The sequence below is a fragment of the Mastomys coucha genome, unplaced genomic scaffold (assembly GCF_008632895.1).
Source record: "Mastomys coucha isolate ucsf_1 unplaced genomic scaffold, UCSF_Mcou_1 pScaffold23, whole genome shotgun sequence".
Classification (NCBI taxonomy): Eukaryota; Metazoa; Chordata; class Mammalia; order Rodentia; family Muridae; genus Mastomys; species Mastomys coucha.
In genome coordinates, this window is record NW_022196906.1 from 67445010 (window position 1) to 67457573 (window position 12564).

The 12564-nt window shown below is 46.2% G+C and overlaps 1 pseudogene; it reads left to right on the plus strand.

Moving 5' to 3' along the window:
- Positions 1–3240, plus strand: part of LOC116073646 — a 5677-nt pseudogene extending 2437 nt beyond the window's left edge.
- The last annotated feature ends 9324 nt before the right edge of the window (positions 3241–12564 follow it).

Genomic DNA, 12564 nt, shown 5'->3' on the forward strand with positions numbered 1-12564 from the left:
AAAGAAAAAAGAAAAAGAAAAAATAGGAAGAAAAAATAGGAAGAAAAGATAATGAATTGATATTAGGGGGTCACCAACCTGCATGTCACACTGGGAGCTTTGACTGTCTTTAAGTCACCATGCTCCTGTATGTCATACCAATGAACTCACTGGTGCACTACTCTAACATTACATATAGTGAAACCATAGCCCCTATGAACTCAAATGTGACCCTATTTGGAAATGGGATAGTTGTAGGTTCATGAGGATGATGTCATACTAGATTAGTGTGGGTCCCTGTTGTCTAACAAGAAGGCCAAGTGAAGGAAGGGAAACACCCTGTACAGAGAAAGGCAAGGGCTGGAAATGGCATCACCACCCATCAGAAATCCGAGTTAGGCATGGGCAGATCATCTTCCACAGCCTCAGAAGCAACAGACCTGATGTGCCTACTTGAGATGCCAGAGAATGCCATTCAATGAACGTCAGGTTAAGAATTTCTTATTTAGCTGGGCAGTGGTAGTGCATGCCTTTAATCCCAGCACTTAGGAGGCAGAGGCAGGCGGATTTCTGAGTTTGATGCTAGCCTGGTCTACAGAGTGCGTTCCAGGACAGCCAACATTTTGCCCCTCTGGGCCTACGGCACCTTCCCCCAACCCCAGGATCAGGGCTACCAGCCCCCACAGTACTCTGCATAGGGTGAGAGATTGCCCCAAAAAGAAGAAAAAGGGGCCCTATGTTTCAGACAGAAAGCCGGCGGGTCCTAAAGTGCTGACCATTCAAGAGAACAATGAGAGTGAATAGCGGGGATGGGGTTTGGATCCCCTCCCCGAACCCAGGGTAACCCTTACTGTGGAGGGGAAGCCCACTCAGTTTCTGGTGGACACAGGGGCACAACATTCAGTCCTACAGTCAGATGGGCCGATTTCCAAAAAGAAGTCCTAGGTCCAAGGGGCCACAGGCAACGAACAATACTACTCATGGACTACCCAAAGAACAGTGGACCTAGGTGTGGGTCGGGTATCCCACTCATTCATGTCATCCCAGAATGCCCTTGCCCTTTGTTAGGGAGATACCTTCTCACTAAGATGGGAGCACAGATCCATTTCCTCACAGAAGGACCCCAGGCCAGGGTCCAACAGGGAGAACCCATCCAGGTGCTGACTATGAAACTAGAAGATGAGTACCAACTCTTTGAGAATAAGGATTGCAGGCCTGAAGATGTAGATTGGTGGTTACCAAACTTCCCACAGGCTTGGGCTGAGATAGCAGGAATGGGGAAAGCTAAGAACCAGCCTCCGGTCCTTGTGGAGCTGAAGGCCCAGGCCAGCTCAGCAACCATTCACCAGTATCCTATGTCCAAAGAAGCCCGAGATGGGATCTGGCCCCACATCCTACACCTCCTCCAAATGAGGATCCTGTGGAGGTGCCAGTCTGCATGGAATACTCCCCTCCTTCCAGTACAAAAACCAGGATCCAATGACTATTGACCTATCTAGGACCTCAAAGAAGTGAACAAATGGGTGTCCAACCTCCACCCTACGGTCCCTAACCTGTATAACCTTTTGAGTTCCTTGCTTCCCTCTAGGATCTGATATACTGTACTGGACCTCAAAGATGCCTTCTTCTGCCTATCACTGGCCCCTAAGAGCCAAGAGTACTTTGCCTTTGAATGGAAAGACCCCCCAAGTCAGGTATAAGGGGCCAGCTCACGTGGACCTGCTTGCCTCAGGGCTTCAAGAGCTCCCCCACTATTTTTGATGATGCCCTAAATCAAGACCTAGCCACCTTCTGAACACCCAATCCCCAGTTAACTCTCTTGCAGTATGTAGATGACCTTCTTTTGGCTGCCTCCAGCAAGGAACTGTGTTTGGAAGGGACCAAACGTCTTCTCATGGAACTGGGAGAGTTAGGCTACTGCGCCTCAGCCAAGAAAGCCCAAATATGCCGCCAAAAGGTCACTTACCTGGGGCATTTGCTCAGGGAAGGGAAGAGATGGCTATCAGATGCCAGAAAAGAAACTGTGTTTCACATCCCACTGCCCATGAGTCAGAAACAGGTTAGAGAGTTCCTGGGCACGGCAGGCTTCTGTTGCCTATGGATAGCCGGGCTCACCAAGATGGTGGCCCCTCTCTATCCTCTCATCAAGAATAAGCAGCCTTTTGTGTGAGGGGAGAAAGAACAAAGGGCTTTTGACACCATCAAAACAGCCTTCATGTCAGCCCCGGCCCTAGGTCTCCCTGATGTGACTAAGCCAATCCACCTGTATGTGGCAGAAAACAAGGGCATAACAAAAGGGGTTCTGACACAAAAACTGGGACCATGGAAGAGACCAGTGAGTGGCATACCTCTCAAAAAGACCCTGTGACCTCCAGGTGGCCTGCCTGTCTGAGGACCATGATTGAGGTCGCAGTGTTGGTTAAAGATGCTGATAAGTGGACTTTGGGACAAGATCTGGTAATATCCACTCCAAATGCCCTAGAGAGTGTGGTCCGCTAGCCTCCCGCTCCCCACGCCTGATCAATGGCTCACTAACGCCTGAATTATCATTATTATCAGACTTTGCTGCTCAGTTCTGACAGGATCACGTTTGTGCCCCCCACGGGCCTAAATCCAGCCACCCTTCTTCCAGACCCCGACCTCAAACCTCCCATCCATGACTGTCAGCAAGTGCTCACTGAGGCACATAGCTGGCGCAAAGACCTGTCTGACCATCCCTTGGCTGAGGCAGAAGAGACTTGGGTCATGGTTGGGAGCAGTTACCTAGAAAAGGGACAGAGGAGAGCAGGTGCAGCTGTGGTGGATGGACAACAGGTCGTATGGGCACAAACTCTGCTGGAGGGAACCTCTGCTCAGAAAGCCGAGCTCATTGTTCTCACAAAAGCTCTTGATCTAGGAGAAGGCAAAGAGATCAACATCTACACAGATAGTAGATATGCCTTCACTACAGCCCATGTCCATGGTGCCATCTACCAGCAGCGGGGAATACTGACCTCGGGAGGAAAAGAAATCAAGAACAAACCTGAGATTCTGGCACTACTAGAAGCCTTGTACAAACCAGCAAAAGTGAGTATTATTCACTGTCTGGACCACCAAAAGGGTGATTCCTTTATAGCTCAAAGGAATAATTTGGCAGGTCAGGAAGCTAAGGTGACAGCTTCTAGAATGGCTAAAGTGATGGTGGCCAGAGAGTCCAAATTGCCTGAACTTAAGTTCCAGTACTCCACTGAAGACCTGACAGTCATCTCAAATGAAAATTGAGACCCTGAAAATTGTTTTGATCAGAGAAAGGGGGTCTGGGTGACCCCATCGGGTAAAAGAATACTACCATGAGAACAGGCAAAGACAATGATAAAACAAATGCACCAATGGACCCATCTAGGGGTAAGCAAGTTAACACAAACTGCCTTGAGGTCTAAGTATCATATTCCAGGACTAAAACACCTGGTAGAGCAGGTGGTTCACAGCTGTATGCCCTGTCAGAATGCGAATGCTTGCAGAAACAAGACTGACCCCGGTAAATGGTACCTAGGGGACTGGCCAGGAGTCTACTGGGAAGTAGACTTCACAGAGATAAAACCGGGCAAGTATGGCTACAAATATCTTCTAGTTTTCATAGATACTTTCTCAGGATGGGTAGAAGCTTTCCCTACCAAACAAGAAACCGCAACGGTAGTAGTCAAGAAGATACTAGAAGAAATTTTCCCCCAGTTTGGAGTGCCCAAGGTAATTGGATCTGATAAGGGCCCTGCCTTCATTGCCAAGGTAAGTCAGGGAGTAACCAAGTATTTAGAGGTCGATTGGAAACTTCATTGCATTTATAGACCTCAGAGCTCAGGACAGGTAGAGACGGCTAACAGAACTCTAAAAGAGGCCTTGCTTGACAAAGTTAACCATAGAGACTGGCGCAAACTGGGTGGTGCTCCTTCCTCTGGCCCTGTTCAGGGTTAGAAACACCCCTTCGTGCTTCAATTTGACTCCCTTTGAGATCCTGTATGGGACCTCACCACCCCTAACTCTACTAGGGGATGTTATTGAGCCTACTTGTCATAGTAGTAATGTTTTGTATGCCAGATTAAAAGGGCTGCAGGTGGTACAGCTGGCAGCCGCCTATGAGCCAGGGACCCCTGAGACATCGTATCACTTCCAGGTCAGAGACGCAGTCTACATACGACACCAAGCCCAGATGCTTGAGCCTCGTTGGAAAGAACCATACCTTGTCCTGCTAACCACTCCAACTGTGATGAAAGTAGTCGGGCTTACACCATGGATCTACACGTCACACGTTAAACCAGCTCTGAGGGACCCAAAACTACACACTTGGAGAACACAGACTACTGATAACCTGCTGAAGCTCAAGATAGTTAAAAATGAGACTCCCAATGATCATGGTACTGTGCCTTAGCCTCTTTTTCTTAGAGATAGCTCCCAGTCCCCACCAACTTCATAACCTGACTTGGATGGTAATTACTGGACACGGAGACATAATCTGGAGCAGGTCTAAAGTCACTACACCCGGCCTGTGGTGGCCTGACACGTTCCCTGATGTCTGCAAACTGGCCTTTGGGGTGCCAGCTAACTGGGATATGGAGGGGTATTATGACCCCAACATGCCTGCTCCTAAAGTACCCTCTCTACCCGGCCAGCACGGGTTAGACCCATTCGGGGGATGCGGACATGTGAGTCAGAGGAGTCAACTCTCCACCCTGACTTTTTATGTTTGTCCTGGACTCCACCGAGATCGTTCCCTTAATCCGACATGTGGAGGTAGACATCATTTTTTCTGTAAAAACTGGGGCTGTGAGACTTCGGGTGATACATACTGGAAGCCATCTTCCACTTGGGACTTTATAAAGGTGGCTGCCAACTATAGCCATCATGAGGTGGGGAAAGCAGGGTGGACATACCGATCAGAGTGTGAGACTTGGTACCACCCACTCCATATTACTTTTACAGAGCCAGGGAAGCAGGCAACCAGGTGGACAACCAGTTATATGTGGGAACTTAGATTTTATGAAGAAAGACATGACGATGGGCAGATATTTACCATCAAGCTTAAGATAGAAACCTCTTATACTCTGCTAAGCCCAAATTCAGCCTTGAGCCCTCCCTGTCAGCCTCCAGAACCTCCACAGTCCCCTCCCCAGATTAAAACCAAACCTGCTATGAGAACTACCACACTAACTGCTGCGTTAGGGACCACCATACTCTCTCTAGAGGCCCTATCCACACAGCCTCCAGAATCTGATCTGAGTGTCAACCCTCTCCTGAACATGCTGACTAGTGCCTTCAGAGTACTCAATGCTATGAACCCTGAAATGACTAGAAAGTGTTGGCTAAATTATGATGTGGCACCCCCTTACTATGAAGGTATTGCATGTGTTAGTACTCCTACCATTTCCTTAAAAGCCTCCCATTGCAGGTGGAACCAGCAACAAGTCCACCTAACCCTGTCAGCTATTAGTGGAAAAGGCCTTTGTGTGGGTCAAGTCCCACAAACCCATCAACATCTGTGTAATGTTTTATACCCTCTGATGTAGAATCCAACCAGATACCTCCTCCCGCCCTTAGATCGCTGGTGGGCCTGTGCCTCAGGGATCACAACCTGTCTAAGTTTAGAGATTCTAAATAACAACCATGACTTTTGTGTTTTGGTCCAGATAATGCCTAGATTGCTGTACCACCCTTATGATGGGTTGTGGGTCTTCCAGTTGTAAAATCAGCCGCTGAGAATGGCCAGTACTGCAGGGGTTTCTTGAGACAGGATTTCTCTGTAATGTTGGTCTGGTCAGGGACTGTTCCTCTCTTGCTGCAGGTCCCATGGGCAGGTCCCTCCAATTTTGAGGGAGAAGCCTCTGCACCTTTCTCTTCCTCTGGTGGGGCCAAAGGACCCGCAGCCAATGGTGCCGGGGGTCCCATGGCTGGACCTTCACAAGTTTGGAGAGTGGGGAGGTAGGAAGGAGGGAGGTTCAAGAGAAGGTCGGCCTCAGTATCCGAGAGAACATTCTTCTTGGCTTGATCCTGTACAATGAGGGCAGACACCCACGGACGAACCCAGTGGGGAGGGTTAGATACCAAATCTTCCCAGACCAGGATATACAGGATCTGTTCTGGGTGACTCCCAGGGCCTACCCCAAAGACACGCTGTTTGACTAATTGAATAAGAGTCAAAGAGAAAGAGCCATTGGCCACCCAATCTCAAAGGAAGGCCATTCAGAGGCACAAAGAGTCTTCCATTTATGCTTTTTCACTTCTATTGAGATATTGTGGGCCCTAGACCTTATTTCTGCCCAATGTTTAAGAGTCAAACTCAAGGGGGTAGACACAATTTGCCCCATGCTGTCCAAAAATATCAGTCCAGGTCCACACGAAAACAAAAAGACAGAGATTGATAGAGCAAGGCACCCCTGCCTCGAGCGCACAAACAGAAAACAAAAGAACTTGGTAGTGGCGTCCTTGCCGCCGCCATCCCCAGATGAAGTCGAACCCTCTCGGATCCTACATCCCAGACAGAGTCTGGAGTGTCCTCCAGGACTCTTGTAGTCTTTGATGTTAAGGTACGTCTACCCACCATGCAAGACTACCTCCGGTCAACAACCATCAAGAAACTGCAAACCGAAACCAAACTTCCTAGTGGCCGCACAGATTAAAGGAGTCACAGATTCAAAAAGTCAGACAGACGTTTAAACGGACATAAACAAAAACAGCGCAGAACCTGCTAGAGCGATCCTCTGATCTCTAGTCACTGGTTCTGCGAGGAGGACGATTCCGGGCCCGTGCTCGAAAATGTAACATCCGGAGAGCCAAGACTTATATCTAGGATGTCCCACTCACAAAGACACAGAGACAGAGATCGATGCAATAAGCAAGAGGTTTAACGATCCAGTATACTGGGGTCGCCCCACAATCGGGGCAAAGGCGACCACGAGGAACAAAAGCATACACTCTTTATACCCTTTTCAGAATATAGGTTTTAGTTTACAGCATCATTGGTGGAGCCCATTGTTCTTTGTGTTCATTGTCCTTTTGTGCCCCAGGTGAGGAGGAGATACCTTTTGCACACAGAAGGGGTGGGGAGAGATCCGCCCCTCACTGTGGGTGGGACATTTCATGGAACCAATTAATCCCTGCAATTGGGGCATCTCCTGGGGACATATTTTTATTCAGTAAATTCTTTTGAAGCTCCCTAACTTTAAGCTTAATGGACATTCCTGGCTTCCTGGTATTTTTATGAGTGTCCCTGTTTGTTCAATTCTTACAGGAGCTTTCCCTTGAGTCGTTGGTAACTGAAGAGGCCACCACAATGGCTCAGCGGTGGAGCCCTTGCCTAACATGTGTAAGGTGTTGAGCTTGGCCTTCAGTCCACAACAATAAATGAAAACACTTGGTAGCATTCCTGAAACCTCAGGTTCAATCCCCCTAGCATCACATGAACCATGCCTGGTGATACATAACTGTAATTGTAACACTGGGAAGGAGTTCAAAGCCATTCCCTGATACATAGCAAGTGTGATGTATTTTTCTGTCTCCATCTTCTTGAGATTGGACAGTAATGGTACGTTTTGTTTTGTTTTGTTTTGTTTCCGAGACAGGGTTTCTCTGTATAGCCCTGGCTGTCCTGGACTCACTCTGTAGATCAGGCTGGCCTCGAACTCAGAAATCCGCCTGCTTCTGCCTCCCAAGTGCTGGGATTAAAGGCATGCGCCATCACGCCCAGCTAGTAATGGTACTTTTTATCCATCAACTATCTTTTCCTTTCCTTCTTCTCACTAGTGCCTCCAAACAAGAATATCTCACAGTGAGGTGGATATTTCCTGTGGTCCTATTCATCTTACAAAGACCCCTTCTCAGCTCACAGGGTGTACTGGCTGGTTTTGTGTGCTAACTTGACACAGACTGGAGTTATCACAGAGAAGGGAGCTTCGGCTGGGGAAGTGCTTGCATGAGATCCAGCTTTGAGGCATTTTCTCAATTAGTGATCAAGGGGGTAGGGCCCCTTGTGGGTGGTGCCATCCCTAGGCTGGAAGTCTTGGGTTCTATAAGAGAGCAGACTGAGCAAGCCAGGAGAAGCAAGCCAGTAAAGAACATCTCTCCATGGTCTCTGCGTCAGCTCCTGCTTCTTGACCTGCTTGAGTTCCAGTCCTGACTTCCTCTGGTGATCAACAGCAATGTGGAAGTAAGCTAAATAACCACCACCCCCCGATCCCCCCAACAGGGGATAGAAAGAATAGAAACCCTGACTAAGACACAGGGGTAGGCTTAATAGGTCACATCCTTACTATGTAACTTTAGGACCTTGGCCATAGCTAATGGATACAGGGGTGAGAATTCCTCTTCAGGCTCCTCCCTAGAAAGTAAGATATGGAGGGCACAGATAAGGAGCTTAGGGCTTGTTTCTAAAACATATCAGAGACAGAGCCTTACCAACAAGAGAAACTTCTGCAGCACAAGACCTACAACTGCCTGCTTCTTTACTTCCTTCCTCTGGGTCATCTGCTTCTTTCTTATTCCAAAGAGGCCCTCTAGAGGCTTCTGCCTTTTGCTTTGGAGGCCTTCACATCTATCCCCATAAGAAAGAAAATGCTATACAAGCTAAAAGTCAGCAACTGCACTTAGAGCCATCAGAGGATGAGCCTACAAGACACACTGCTAGGTGTGACTTTCCCTGGAGAGTCTGTTTCTATCCACACCAGCTAGAGGGGACAATGGCAGAGCAAAGGTTTTCACTCAAGCCTTGCTTGGTGATCAATTAGTTTATTTGGGGGGAGGGGTAGAGAGATGGCTTAGAGATTAAGAGCACTGACTGCTCTTCTGAAGGTCCTGAGTTCAAATCCCAGCAACCACATGGTGGCTCACAACTATCTGTAATGAGATCTGATGCCCTCTTCTGGGGTGTCTGTAGACAGGTACAATATACTTACATATAATAAACCTTTAAAAAAATTAGTTTATTTGGGGTTATACATAAGTACAAGAAAGGCATTACATAATCTATGAGCAACTATATCACCTAAATTCTCATCCCACCATGTCCTTGGGGAAGGAGGGGTGCATTTCCTACTACCCCAAGAGGGAAGGTCAGTAAATCCCGTTTCGTGAGAGCCCTCATGCTAATGAGCACAGGTACTCAATTTAAGAGGTCCATAATCAGGACTAGAGAGAGTTCAGCGTTTAGAGAGCTTGCTGTGTTTTCAGAAGCTCTGGGTTCGGTTCCCAGTACCCACATAAGGACGGCTCTCAATCACCTGTTACTCCAGATCCATGGATCTCACACACTCTTTCAGCGTGCACGAGTGAGTCCATGCAACACGTGTGCCCCCCAACTCAGACACATAAACATAAATCTCTTAAAAATTGTAATACAATCACATCACATGAAGTTTACCAGTTAAAAAAACAAACAGCCATAACAACAAGAAAGGATTACAATCCTGTCCTATGCAGAGGAAATGCCACACAACACGCTATTCCTTCTTTTGATTTTTCCATTCTTCCTGCCCTTGTATTTTCTAAGCTTAGAGAAGGCGACATAAATGTATGGCATTTTTTGTTTTTTCAGTTAAGGGTTGAGTGTTGGGTCACTGTGCCACAGCAACAAGCATTTATTCCCAGAAGATTGACTGGTTATAAGTCTCCATAGCAACCACCATCCACTGTAAAAAGAAGCTTCACTGACCAAGTCAGACAGCAGCAGTGATACATTGTGTCTTTACAAGCACATAGAATCCATTCAACGAAACACTAGCAGTTCCCCCACCATGACCTACGGCCCTGGATTTTTGTTCCTACTTATATACCAACCACAGGTTCCCTCCAGTGGAGCAGGTATCAAGTCCAAGTGGAAAATAGTTCACTGTACCCATTATAGCTGTGCCACCACTACATTAGTGTGCATACCTGGCCTGGTATGCTGCTAGTGTTATATGTGGGCTTATAGCTTGGTAGGACCAGTGGTAAAAATTCTACAGCAGCTGTGTTCTGCCCTCCAGCACTATGAGTGGCAGCCAATGGGTAGCGGGCTTCTAACTCAGTTCTTGCTTAATTCTCCCTGTTTTATAACCAAAGTATACAATGCCTTCAGCAACAGGGACTTAACACCCAAATGTAGCATACAGTCAGCAGTCTGTATTGGAGAGGGGGAGAGGACTTCCTGACCAACACCCAACACTGAGAAAGAGATAGATAAATAGATAGATAGATAGATAGATAGGTAGATAGATAGATAGAGATTAGATGTTCTTTAAATGTGGTCTTTTTTTCTTTCCTTCTTTCCTTCCTTCTTTCTTCCTTTTTTTAAAAAAGATTTATTTATTTATTTTATGTATATGAGTACACTGTGGCTGTACAGATGGTTGTGAGCTATGATGTGGTTTGAGCCATCATGTGGTTGCTGGGAATTGAACTCAGGATCTCTGCTCCCTCACTCCAGCCCAAAGATTTATTCATTATTATATGTAAGTACACTGTAGCTGACTTTAGACACACCAGAAGAGGGAGTCAGATCTTATTACAGATGGTTGTGGGCCATCATGTGGTTGCTGGGATTTGAACTCAGGACCTTTGGAAGAGCAGTCAGTGCTCTTACCTGCTGAGCCATCTCTCCAGCCCTCTTTTTTTCTTCCTTCCTTCCTTCCCTCTTTCCCTCCCTCCCTTCTCTTTCTCTTCCTTCCTTTCTTTCTTTCTTTCTCTCTCTCTCTCCTCTCTTCTTCTTCTTCTTCTTCTTCTTCTTCTTCTTCTTCTTCTTCTTCTTCTTCTTCTCCTTTCTTTCCTTCTTTTCTTTCTTTCTTTGATACAAGGTCTTTCACTGGCCTGCACCTCACTAACTATGCTAAACTGGATGGATCCTCTTTCTGACAGCCCTGGAATATAAACACACAGCATAACACATTTGGCTCCTTTGTAGATGGTTACTAAGGGTGAAGTTCAAGTCCTTGTGCTTACAAGGGAAGAACTTTACCAACTGGGCCAGGTGCCTAGCCCAGGTTTGAATTTCAGGGACTCCTCTTACTTCAGCCTCTGTTGCTACCCTGTGTCCTTTTTCCTGCCCTAAGCTCTATGCTTCCTCTATTTGTGCACTTGTATTTTAGCCACATCCCTGTTTAGGCAGAAGTTTTCCAAAGGGAAACTTCAGAAGAATCTAGGAATCAAATTAACAATTAAATAACAGTTGTAAGAAAGTAAGGTAAGAAAGTAATGCTATACAAGTAACAATCTTTCTAGCTCTCAATAGTTTTCTCTGTAAATGGAAATGAAAAGCTACGATTTGTCTGTGGGTAAGAATAAATGAGAAAATGGAGGCAAAGTCCTTACACAGCAGCACTCAACATATATGTTACTATAGCCAATATATGTTACTATACTGACTGAGTAGATGTCATACAGATTTTTGCCACATCCATATATGTATGAATATATATATATATATATACACACACACATATATACATGCACATATATATGTATGTATATACACACCTATATGTATATATATATGTATATGTATATACACAGACACACACACACACACATTCCCTTCATTCAGTTCACAGATATGAACTGAGTATCTCCCATGCATAAGACTGTGCCAGGTGAATTGTGGGATGGGTTCAGTCCCTGGCCTCAGTGATTCACACACAGGTCAGAGGTAGCTGCTGTAGGACAGGCTGAAAGAAAGCACTACCACCATGCTTCAGGCAACAGGCTACTGTCTGCAGAAATTTGATCTTTTTAAAGGAAGATTTTGTCAGCTGACATAAAAGGGTTGGGAAGCCTTGCAGGCATTTTATCTGAGGGAAGAAGGTAATAAAGGTTTAGCTTTGCGTAGTCTAGGAAGGTTGTGCTCAGGAAAAGGCTACAGAGGGAGCCTGGGACCATACTGCCAAAGGACCTTATACCTGATTGCAAACTTTCTCTCCTCCTTAGGGGTAATTAGCACAGTGCTTAATAAAACAACAAAATTACTGGATTGATTTTCCCCCTCCCCTTTGATATGTGTGGAGACAAAGAATATTCTCTTGGGTCAAAACCCTCATATTTTGGATGCCTAAATTTAGATGTCAAGTTGTTTTTTCTGTGCCAAGAGGTCCACTTAACTAACCACCCATTGCAACTGAAATCATAAAGACTCTGCTCACTCCAGGGTCCCCTTTTCCCTGTCTATTCTTCCCTTGAGGGACAAAGGACATTCCATGTTTTCAGATATAGAGAGAAGGCTTCTAACACTTCAAAGTACAGTGTCTTAGTTTTGTTTTCTGTTGCTGTGAAAAAATACCCTGACAAAATCAACTTAAGGGAGATGGAGTTTCTTTTTCTCTCAAGTACAGTCCATCATTTCAACAAACATGGCAGGAACTTGAAGTAGCAAGTCATATCACAATCACAGTCAAGAGTAGAGAGCCATGAACTAACGTACACGTGTTAGTGCTCAACTCCTTTTCTGTACTCTTTTTTTTGGGGGGAGGAGGGGGATGTTCGAGACAGGGTTTCTCTGTATAGCCCTAGCTGTAATGGAACTCACTCTGTAGACCAGGCTGGCCTTGAACTCAGAAATCCACCTGACTCTGCCTCCCAAGTGCTGGGATTAAA